The sequence below is a fragment of the Megalopta genalis genome, chromosome 6 (genome assembly GCF_051020955.1).
Source record: "Megalopta genalis isolate 19385.01 chromosome 6, iyMegGena1_principal, whole genome shotgun sequence".
Lineage (NCBI taxonomy): Eukaryota > Metazoa > Arthropoda > Insecta > Hymenoptera > Halictidae > Megalopta > Megalopta genalis.
The window spans coordinates 4,464,989-4,477,003 of NC_135018.1; the positions used below are offsets into that span (position 1 = coordinate 4,464,989).

The 12,015-nt window shown below is 42.1% G+C and overlaps 1 protein-coding gene across 2 annotated transcripts in view; it reads right to left on the reverse strand.

Moving 5' to 3' along the window:
* LOC117223795 (protein pangolin, isoforms A/H/I/S) overlaps positions 1-12,015 on the reverse strand; it is a 393,587-nt gene that overhangs the window by 300,470 nt on the left and 81,102 nt on the right. The gene's annotated exons all lie outside the window — the stretch shown is intronic.

Consider the following 12,015-nt stretch of genomic DNA (forward strand, 5'->3'; position numbering starts at 1 on the left):
CGGAAATCATTCTGGCGATGCCCGAAACTGTCACGAAGACATAAAGCAATACCTATCGAACGTTCCGATATCATATGGATACCGTTTAAATGATTCAGTTCTTAGATAATCGTTCGGAACTGAACAGAGTGTCAAAAGCAAGTTTGGTACTAATTTTAGATAATGATAGCTCTCAGAGCGATTACGATCGATACACTCGTTCGGTATTCATCACTCATGGCAATGATTATACGGAAAGGAAACACTATTATCATTTAAAATCGTTCTAATTGAGCTGATAAGTTTTATGTACTGCAGCCGAATATAGACGTGAGAAGCACAATCGAATGTAAATTGAAACTGCATGTTGTTCGCAATTAGCATTGGTAAAATATTAGAACCGCTTTTATTCCATATAATGAAAGCTTCTATTTTCTGATGTATGGTGAGATAGATGTAAGATATTATCTCGTTTCTTTTTTTTTTTTTTTGACGAGTTGTGAAATAATTACGACATATTGGTCGATCAATTCTTAATTATTTTGCGACGAAATCTCATCGTACTGCATATCCCCATGATGCATGCAATATCTATGGCACTTTGACATTAAGACAGTACAAAGATATCAATACATTATTCTCATCTCATTGTGATTATCAAGGAAGAAATTTCTGATTTTTTACACTTAGCATCGAAACAACCTCAATCGTAACAAAAACAGTTTCGCAACTTTTGTAAAAAGTTTCCAAAAAGTTCTTTTCTTTAACACGTTCCGTGCCACGTGTACCATCCATGGTACACGCTTGCATGTTTACTTAGTGAACTGAACAAATTGTTTACAAGAAATTTAGAACCGAAGAATCAATTTCCACCGCAAGAATGGGCGTTGATAAGTTTTTGTTACGTTGTTATGTGTACGAAAATTAATAATTGCACGTAATACATCAAGTTTTAGTAAAATATCAAAGTGTGAAGATTCGAGTAAAAAAAGCTCGGCACGGAACGTGTTAAAGAAGCACTCCAACGTGTCACGTTAAAATAGACATACCGCATAACGCGCGAGATTCGAGAAAATATTGCAGCCATGAAAACCGTCACGTAATCTAAGAGAGACATCGAACCGTGCCGATCACAAAGCAGAAGGGATATTACGGTCGCAAAATTCATCGATGGGTACTGTTTCAAGAGAGTCCCCTATTGGCACGGTCTCTCCCATGAAACTGCATCAAATGCGGTCGCTTCAAATGGACAGCACTATGCCAGCCATTGATACTATACATGCTTTACACTGTATGTAATCGGCAGGCACCGATACCTCTTTCGGCCAGATACGAGGCTGAGTATCGATTCCGTTAGATGATCGGTCCGCGGACACGGATAACAGAATTTACGGAACGTAGAGGACGGTATCGGGCTGGTATCATTCCGATCGCGAGGCCGCGGTCAGGTTCCCCGGTGTTTTACGGGGAACAGTCGACGCGAGGAAGCTCGTCGAAGATCGCCGAAAGGTGTCGAAATCGGCGAGCGCGGCGATATACGACGATGCAGCTGCGTCTCGGCCGACCAAGCTTGCCCCGCGAGGCAAAATATCATCGGAGAATTCGACGAACGATCGCTCATAAATTACTGTAGCCAGGGCCGGGCCTGGGTGTATGTGCTCGCGCGCGAAATCTTCCCGCTCCGTTCCTCTCGTTCCGTGCCACGGCGCCGAAAAACGCAGCCCATGAATCCTTGAGGTGCATCGACACTCGCATACGCGCGGCCGGGTCGCACCTTCGCTCTTCTCTTCTTTGAACACGGCCGGATCTGACGTGTTGAGAGGGGCACACGGGGGATGAGGGATGAGTAGTGGGCGGCGGGTACGATCGGTACGACGGGTACGCGAACGTGGAGCAAAGGAAGGGACGGGAGAGAGAGCCGCGCGGATGTGCCCGCGGCGGCGGTACACCGACCGTACAGTCGTAAATGACTACTTGACGTTTTCGCGATAATGACGTAACAACTTCGTTCGACGACTAATTGGGCTGTTTCGACGAGCCCGGGAGAGCAATTGACGCGAAACGACACCGGCTGGCGCACACGAGTGATGGGGATCGATTCGCTTATCTGCTAGTGAATATCCATGCGAATATACTTAATTGAGCCAGCACTCGACTCAAGAACGCATCGACAGCCGCTGAATCAAACGCAGCCACGGCGCAATCGAACGGAAATCAAAAACCTATATCGGAGTTTTGGTCTTTGCGGACGGAAACCAGGGAAAACGCGCGTGACGACGATTGATTGATCCGCCACCTGGCTGGAAACAATTCCATCGGGCCACTCGCGTCGATCGTTAGACGGTATATTGGTTCTCCGATCTTTGAGATGACGAGCTTAAAGTGGGACGATGGTGCCGTTCGCGGGGCCATCCAGGGATATCCAGGGGAATCAATAAATAACCCTCTTGTCTTCGTAATTTAGATGTTGGAGAACTCTACAAGCTCTGCTACCTTATCTTCCTAGGATCTGGTTAGTTAATGTTGACAATATTCGTTGCCGCGGCTACTAAGTAGGCTACGTTGATAAGACTTAGGCTGCTGTGGACCTTGCAAACGAAACAGTTGGATTACGGTCTTTGTTTACCGATACCAGCACGAACGATCAACGCGCGTACAGATCACCGTTCCTCCGAGGATTATCTTCGTTATCATAATCTTTTATCTACACTCGTTTCGCAAAACCGGCAGATAACGATTAAGTCGTGACACGTTTTTTCTTTTTTTACCAGCACGAAAGACTCGATCGAACCTCTCCTGCATACTCTTTTTACAAGAATCGCGGACTGCCACTTCAACATCCAAAAAGTTCTTGTTTGATGGACTTCCGAAAAATAATTCAATTTACCGGTCTCGCTTACTCGTTCAATAATTTTAAAGCGCCCGGGCAGACTCTTATTTGAGCGTAACAGGTCGATTTTAATAAAATTTACATACAAGACGTGCAGAAAATGCGAGGAAAATGCAAAGATCAACTTTTTCTAATGCACACGTAACGAATCCGTTTGGTTTGAATTTTGCACCTTCCGCGAGTGCAAAGGAAAATCAACGCATTTGTTCATGGAAATTTGTTCGCCTGTAGCGAAACTGAACATTTACTGCAGATACTTGTGACTTAATTATGGTAGCGGCTACAGCGACAGGTGTACCTACTGTGAACACACGCCAAATTTAAAGTCAATCAGACAGGGAGATCTCGAGATATCATGACAGCCAATTTTGAGAACATAATTTCGGGAGAAACGTGATTAAAGTTCTCGATATCGTTCTCATTCAAATCTCATGCATAACGTCATCAGTTTTGACAACATCAAGACACAAAAACGAAGATACATCTTCGAAATCTCATTCTTCAAAATATACACACAAAAAGATAGTATATCGTATATAGTTTGCTTTTCATTATTAAAAAATTTTGCTTCTCTTCGTTCTAGTTCCCTGCATGGTTACACTCATATAGATTAAGATTTCTTTCAACTTTTTCGATATATACAACAATCTGTATTTTGGCCACCATTACCCCCTCATCGTTAGTATTTGCTGTCATTTTTCAAAAGCTTTTCATTTCGTCTTTGATTAATCGTCTAACTCGCAGTAATTTTCATGAATTTGCGTCATTCGAGAACCGTAAATCAATTTTTCAGCTTGTCTCCATATGATTGTGAACAGCAAATTCGTGTCATTCAATTCGCTTATGGTTGAATTAATTATTAATTATATGCCACACTTTGTGGGATTTGTTAAATCTTTAGTTGATCGCTGCTACGTTCGTCCTAATGAATTGGAGCGCGATCCTCGCGTACATTACCTTTGCAAATTCGATATAATTACATATATAGCTTAGTTTATATCCTTCTGATGAATTAATGTATAGTATGTTTGTACAGTACAGCCCACAATAATTCCCGTCATATTGTAAACACGTGCGCAAACTTTCGAGAGCCATGACTCGCGATCAAATAAAATGAATTTTTTTTTTTTATTACTTTGATAAGTACATCTGCAATCTGTTACAAAATAACAATAAGCAAGATTTTTTAGCTAGTTACTCATAATGTGTAGATATTTCGCCCACTGGCTCATATCTTCTTTGGTTTTCTTCTAGCTAATATAATTGCTATAAAGGTTTTATCACGTTTCTTGGAATCTGTGTCTATTGTCTAGCGGTTTGAATCTTTTGAGTCTGCGCGTATCAGTCTGTTCGTTTAGTAGTTCGTTTGCTAACATGTTTGGGTGAAGTTCGAGTTTGAGAGTGTATTTGTCGGTAAAGTTTTTAATTTCATTTTTGACGGTAGGTATCTGAAGGTCATTGCGTATGTTATTATTCGTTATATACCATGGGGAGTTTGTTATCATGCGGAGAAGTTTTGCCTGAAATCTCTCGAGGATCTCGATGTTGGACACGGAGGATGAGCCCCATAACTGTATACCATATGTCCATATCGGTTTTACGACGCATTTATAGATTATTATTTTGCTTTGAATTGACAATTTTGATTTGGGTCCTAATAGCCAGTACACTTTGCGCAATTGTGTGCCTAGTTGTTTCCTTTCTTGCCAGATGCGTCTCCTCCAATTTAGTCTTCGGTCCAGGTGTATGCCAAGGTATTTCACTGATTCTGCTTGTGGTATTTGTTTGTTGTTTATTTTTACCGGTGGGCATATCTCTTTCCCGAGTGTAAAGGTTACATGGGTGGATTTGGTATCGTTCACATTTGTTCTCCATTTCAGCAGCCATGTTTGTACGGAGTCGAGGTTTTCTTGCACGTATTGAGATGCTGTTTTTGGATTGCTGTGCGATGCTAAGATTGCAGTATCATCAGCAAAAGTGGCGGTAATTGTACGTGGGTTCTTTGGGAGATCCGCTGTGAACAGAGTGTATAAGATGGGTCCTAATGCGCTTCCTTGTGGCACGCCAGATTTAATCGGAAAAATAAGATGAATAATCGAAAAATCGTTTGTCCCATAAATCGCGAAAAATCGACGGCTCCGTACGGGAATGCCCCCTTAAGTGATGTCCCTTGTTAGTCGGTCGCAGCAACAAATTTTCGCAGACAGCGAACTTTCTTGGGGACCGCTCGCTCGCTGATTGTCTCCGGGAGGTAGCTGATTCATGGGTAAGCCTTCTGGTGTGCTCCACAGACCCGGCTTTGGAAGAGGCCAGTTAAGGACGGAGCAAGGAAGAGGGTCGCGACGAAGAGGGCCGAAGACGGCCAGAACCGAGAGACAATGACACGCATAGCGCGAGAGAGCGCGGCCCGGCCAGCTATAGGAATGCAAATAACAGGAGGCGGCGATGTTTTCGTGCGGGATAGTAAGCCTGGTCGGGTCGGGGGACCGAGAGCGTGTTTCACCGATGGTTAGCGTCAAATATTTGGTGCGTGCGCGAGGTATGGCAACGCCGCGCACTCCGACGGCCTCCATCTGATCCTACATCAACGCCGCACACCGCCGGCACCGCCACCACCGCCAGCACCGTCTCCTCCACCCCACTGGGCGCACTGCCGCCACCTCCGACGCGACGCCACCGCCACCGCCGCCGCCACCGCTGTGATACACGGTGCGCGCGATACCGCCACGCCATGTAAACTAATTAATTAGTTGCTTTTCTCTCCCATGCATCTACTCGCGCGTCGTAACGTTACAGGATTTTCTCAACGTGTCAAGCCAATACCGATACTCTGTTATACGGGCGGGCATCATTGGATTGAATAGGGCTTTCAAGGGCAGTCGATTTGTACAGTGAATAAACATTTCCCCCATTATGTACTCATCTTACGAGCGGGTTAGGCCTAAGACACATTTTCCTCATTGCGAGGAACAACGAGTCTTACCGTACACTAATATGTGTACCGTTTACTGACCAGATTTATCGTTGAGATAACTTAGATTTAAGTCAACACATTAAAGGCGGGAGTCGTAGTACTACGATTTATCTCGACTTCTCATAAATATGTACTTTAAAACATTTTTTGTAATTAGTGTTTAGTTCTTTTTTAATATTTCTTTTAGTTTTAAGAGTTTAAATCAACTTTTTTAAGTCTAAATCTTTTTAGGATTACACAAAATATCGCCCGCTCTAGGACGAAATACGAGGCGGGGCGGTCGCCGCGTTACCTGGCATACTTTCGTCAAGATCCCCCGCCTTTAATGTGTTAATTTTCAGAAATCTTGAACATTTTGACTGGCGCCACTGTAATTCTAACCCACTCGTATGTAAGTACAACCAAATACAAAAAAAACAATATTTGAAGCTTCGTTACTTGAAATATTATTACCAGACGCGACATAAACTTATGCTAATTTACATTATATTCATGAATAATATCGCTATTACATGGTCTGGAGGAACAATTGTAGTGTTCCTGAACTGTCCTAAACAGGTTATAATGGTCTGCGCCCATATACATAGTCTGATGTGGAAGCCAATGTATTAACCCCTTAATGCACAGTTTATTTGAAAAAGGCCGGCCAAAAAAAATCAATTTTTTTAAATGTAAAAAAACACAATTTAGAACGTTGTCTTGGCAAGAAAATTACAAAAATACAAAAATATTAAATATTTATACAATTGGTATGATTTCTAATTTTCAGAATATTATTATTATTATTATTATTATTATATTTTATTTTACATTATATTTTAGTAAAATATATATTGAAAAATGAGCGAATCAGAATCTGAATATGAATACGCTGTCGGAAAGCGGCTCACAAGGAAGAGATAAATCGTAAGTGATAAGTAGAAAAAGGATATATTATATACTTGAATAAATAAGTGTTATAGCTTACAATCCCATGTAAATGATAAATATCAATAAAACGATTGGTTTTTTTTGCTTTCACATTGTTATTTTCAATTCTCGATTGCATTCGAGTGTGAAAAATTATAGCAACATAAAGTACAACGCCGCTCGAATTAACTCGGGTGTGCACAGTTTGGCCAGTTTAGCGTGCTCGAGTTAACTCGAGCGTGCACGTTAAGGGGTTAATCAGATTTTTGAACAACAAGGATTTGTGTCATTCGTAATACAAATTCAAGCGATAAGAGCTGCGCGTAACTAGTAATAAAACGTATTTGCAGGATACAGAAGAGTGTAGCATAACTGGTTCATAATTGGTCGAAGTGTATCTTTGCAACATTTCTGTAGAGACAACTCGGGAATTGCATTTTTTTCAGTTGTGCGATGTTCATGCTAAAGCTGCGGTAAGTCGCTATATGAAAATCACTCGCGTCTCGAACAGGAAAGCGGATAGTTCCTTGCAAAAAGGTAAGTGGCACTCAAGCAGATCAAGAAGAAACAAAAGGAAGGTGTCCTTCATCAAGAAAGGATGCTTGAAAGTAAACTTGTTGGATCCATAAAAGGACAGATTAGGTGTATCGAATGTCAAGACTGGATTCGTGAACACGTACCACAGCTGTCGACGAGGACAAAGATGTTTCTAACATATAAAATATGCACGAGAATCGGCATCGTCCTAATGCCCAAAATTATTATTGCATACTGTTCGCGATGGATTTAAATAACATTATCGCGTACATTTGTGAACAGACATACCGATACCGTTAACAAATATGATTATTCGTTTTCATTTCTGCACTCGCACAAGAATATAAAATGCACAATGCAAAAAAAACGTAGGGCCGGTCATTCATTTTCAACTGATAAAATACAATGGCTAATTCGAACTGCTAACAGGAAGTTGGTGAAAGCAATCATCGGGCATTCGTACGACCGTACAAGGAAATCCTAAAGAGAACGAACTGTACGTAAAATTCCAAGCAATACGTGTTAACTTCTTAATTAGAGCAAGAAGCAAATTAGAATTCGCCCGATGCATAATTTCGCTTAACAATTAGCATTACCTAATCAGTTGATCTCGCGAGATAGGCTCGGGGGAGCCGTGTCTATCAGCTCGAATAATCGAGCGCCGACTGAAATGTATTTGCACGAATTATACGGTGGTCCGTGCATGAATTCCTCAAATTGATCCCTATCGCGAGACAAAAATGTGAGAACGGTAGGAACAAAGATGTCGAGTTTAGATTTCAACGATCGTCCAGCCGCGGAACTCGTCCAGCGTTCACCATTTGTATGCGTTACGACTCGCAAAAAAGTTTTGCTGGAAGTCCCCAGTTCCTTTGTAACCAGTGGACTCTTTAGGATTCCTGCCCCTCCTTAGACAAATTGCCGGTCGCATCCATAAACGGACGCCGGAGCCCGCTCGCATAGTCAACTCGTTTCCTGTCATTAACGCATTAAAGGTTCACCGTCGCAGCGAGTATCTATCGCGCGGCTATAGCGCTCGAACCAGCCTGATTTTAACCTTCGAATCGTTCCCGGTGTTCTGAATTGATTCGTTCAACACCGAGAATGGGCCTCCTAGCTAGCAATATTTCGCTAATCGATCAGATCTTATCGGAGCTCTTAAAGGATCGTTGTAATAAAGTCAAGATCGAGGTAAAACGGAAAGCATAGCCGGTATTCCTATAAATAATTACTTCAGTATTCCGATTTGTTACACTGATTTAGTTTAAGAAACAAGTAGTAGATGTTTAGAGAAAGTAGAAGATGTGAACCCTCTACGGTGTTCATAGAAAGCTAATGGTGTCCAAGACATATAGACTCGACCAAAAAGATACGTGCACGTTACTGAAATGATCGCTATATAACGCAAAGTTTTTTTAAGCGCTTTTTAAAAATAATTAATATAACTTTAATGTAACTGCTAATTTAAAAATCCAACAAAAACGAAGTAAAAATTTATTTCCAAATTCATTTATTTTGTCTGCAACAAGGTGGTCAGTTATGCATATAAAGGTGAAACATAGTCTGAGTTGAATAGATCCGGAAAGCCACGGAAAGATTAATGGAGAAGTGTTAAACATTCTTGTCGGAACATTGACGACGACTATACGCATTTTTACGTGAAGTTTAATAGTATCCCGAAGACAAAGAAGAGAAAGAGTTCTTCTTTGAATGAATTTTTCTCTCGAACAGAGAATTTTGGACGCGTTTACTCTTAGCGACGACCAAAATAGTCGTGTGTGCCTGAGCAAAATATATCTAACCTGTTTTATGTAATTTAGTAAAATTCCAAGAAAAAATTATAACAATTCACATAAAAGTGTAATTTCTTAAAAATACAAAGAATATAACATTTTCTAATAAAAAAGAATTATCTTTGATTTCCCTTCGTACTAAAAATCTAAGTTACTGATTTCTGTTAAAGTAAGATAAAAAATTCTGTTTGTCTGGAACACATACTGTTGTCAAAGTGTACCGATCCGGATCAGATAGGGGTAAAAATGCCCGAGGATGAGCGATAACTGACAGCAATGATCGTAACAGCAGTTTTCGTTTTTCCCGAGGTCGATTATAGGATAGAACCGTGGAGAATTGAACCGCAGCAAAGGAAACGGGAAATCGGAAGGTCGCGATATAATTACGATAGTCGGAAGGCGAAGGCACTGGGTTCCGTTGCGCTTCTTCGCGCTCGCATTAGCATTTAATACGGGCCTGCGGTAAATGAAGCTTTTTCTGCGTCCGAGTCATCCGTCTGTAGTTAACGCAGGGTTTTCGAAGCGGGTACGCTCGTATACTCGGTTTGCTCGCTCGCTTGCTCGCGACCACGTGCCGATGAGATCGGCAAAAAGCGACGAGGGAAATGCTCGCAAGGAAGAAGAGCACCGGGAGACCAACGATACGAACAAATTGCAAGGGGCACCGATGCCATTAAAGGAGCGAAAGCGGCAAAAATGTCTGCCACGCGATTCTCCTCTCTCGCGCGAGCTCTCTCTCTCTCTCTCTCTCTCTCTCTCTCTCTCTGCGCGTGTGTGTGTTTATGTGTGCATGTCTCTCTCTCTCTTTCTCAGTATCCTCGTTCTCGTCGCGCAACGCTCCCTTTCGGCTGAACCCTCCTTTCACAATTTGTTTCCGCCTCGTCCTGCCGACAGCGACGGCTGCGACGCGACACCAGCCGAAGAAACGCATCGCCAGGTAATGACACGTGAAATTCACCGGTACACAATCCCGCGTCGTCGTCTACGTTGTATTATCCGTTCACCGAGTCGCGGGAAAAGGGGGCGGGAGGGAGAACGCGTAGTCGAAGAAGAAGGAGAAGAACAGGGACGAGTGGTGATCGTTATCGGGACGATATCCAATTCAGCCGGCGTTTAGCGACATGCAACCGGAGTAATTTAGGCAGTTCTGATGAACGGGCCGCAAATAAGGACGATACACTCGCGGAGGCGCGTGCTTTAATTGTCACTGGCAGAGGAACTTCTTCAAATGAGTTGCACCGGCGACGCCTCGTCACGGAAATCTTGATTCATTCGTGATACCAGACGTTTCAATTCGTTGTGACGAAGTTGTGCGAGAGCGGGTATATTCTGATGCTACAATTATGGTGTCGGATAGAAAATCGGTGGAAATACGGCAGATCGTGTGATCGTTTAAACGAGTCTTTTTTTTCATGATAGCTCGTTTGCTTTCTGTAAAACATTGGATAGGTATGTTCCTTGATCAACTGTTTGAAATCATCTTTCTAGTCATAACATATTGCAATCATTATGCTAATGTTCTTACGAATTCAACTTTGTGAGTGATTTTCCAACTTTGGCAGTGAAAATATTCAAAAGAGAAAGAACTGTTGTACAGCGACGGCAATTACGTTTATAATTCAGAAAATTATGATTATATTTTCATATTATTATGGTAATAATATTATAATATTATGATATTATTTGGAATAATCTAAAGCAATAATTTCTTGTGAAATAATCATTAAAAATAAAATCATAAAGCTTTTTTTATTCTTTTTATTTGCTTATTTTCCAATAAAAAAATTTAACTCGGCTTATTCGATGAATACAAAGTTAATTATGCCCCGAAAGCAAACCAAAGGCACAGCAATGGATAACCCCACAGTAACCAGCTCCACTATCCTACAGAAGTGGAAAGAAAGTGTTACAGGAATAGAGAAGTGGAAAGAAAAATTTGTAGGAATACAGAAGTTGAAAGAAAGATTTTCGCAAAAACAGACAAGGTCGAAGAAAGATTCGTGGAAATACAGAAGTGGAAATATTTGCGGATACAGTAAATTCTCCCCGATTGTCCTTCAGCTTGTAAACAAAAATGGACAATTTGGGAATAGCAGATACAATTACTCGAATCTTGCGCCTCGTTTTCATAGTTGTTGACAATCGGCAACTATAAAAACGAACCGCAAGGCTTGAATAATATCGTATCTCCTCTTCCTAAATTTTCCATTTTCGTTTACAAGCTAAAGGAAGGAATTTACTGTATACGGAATTGAACAGAACGTGAGAAAGTATTGTTGAGTACGATAGATGGGTTTGACGAAGATGTTAGGCAGGTCATAGGATTGTCCGAGAAAAGAGTAGGACGTCTCGAGAAATAGGACAACAGAGGAGCGATTTAGCGATGGCGAGGGTCCGGCATCACGGAAGCTTGGCGCCGACGCACGAAGGGCGGGACAAGGGCGCGGCCACCGGTCGTTCTCCCAATTTCGCGGGGTGCGCCTAAAACGAGGTGCCGTTGCAGCGCAAGGACCCCCTCAATTATCGGACGGTGGTGATTTAAGGCGAAGCCCGTGTAGGAGGGCAACGTTTTCGCAGACCGGCGAACGAACGGTGCGCGGTAATCAACGGCATGGAAGATTAACGAGATGCTAAAACGAACTGGCTTTTGGTTATGAATAAATCAGTTCGATAAACGCGTAAGGCCGCGGTTACGTATCCGTAATAAACCCTCGAGGATTTATTATTTACCCGGGAGACTCTCTTCCCTATTTCTCTCTCTCTCTCTCTCTCTCTCTCTCTCTCTCTCTCTCTCTCTCTGGCACAGTATTTTTTTGTTGATTTTATCGAACTCGATTTCCTGCTGGCAACGCGCCGACCAATCAATTTATTTTTCATTGTGAACTCGCGCTGTGGATCGCGATAACGTTCCAGAGGGGAACGGAACGGACACG